We start from the raw sequence: 491 nt of genomic DNA on the forward strand, positions 1-491 counted from the left end.
CACGGCGCTGCACACGAATCATTAAAACCGGTTTGTGTGAAGATCCTGTGCGTTCAGACCAAACTTTAGTTCCTGTTTCACGAGCAGAAAGGCCACCACGCGCTCTCACGGTGAGGGTTTATTTCCTACAATTTTATTCCCCAAGAGCATTCTAGAGCGCACGTTCCTGGGTATGTGACGGTTTTATTGCGCCCCCTGTCGGTGTAGATTTGGGACGAGTACGTCACATTGAGTTCGCACTGCAGACTCCGTCCCAGAGTTTGGGGTACCTTCAGAATATGACCCACTTTATTAGGAACACTTACCAGTCATGTGGCAGGAGCAACATGCAACAAATTAATGCAAATACAGTTAAAGATCATTAGTTAATGTTCACGTTAAACACCAGAATGTGGAAAAGAAGTGATCTTTAAGAATCTAAAGCAATTAAAAGGCTTTACTTTATTTATTATATTTTTAGAACTGTGGTGAGACCTGCGATGTTGTATGGT

The sequence above is a fragment of the Silurus aristotelis genome (assembly GCF_946808225.1).
Source record: "Silurus aristotelis genome assembly, chromosome: 29".
Lineage (NCBI taxonomy): Eukaryota > Metazoa > Chordata > Actinopteri > Siluriformes > Siluridae > Silurus > Silurus aristotelis.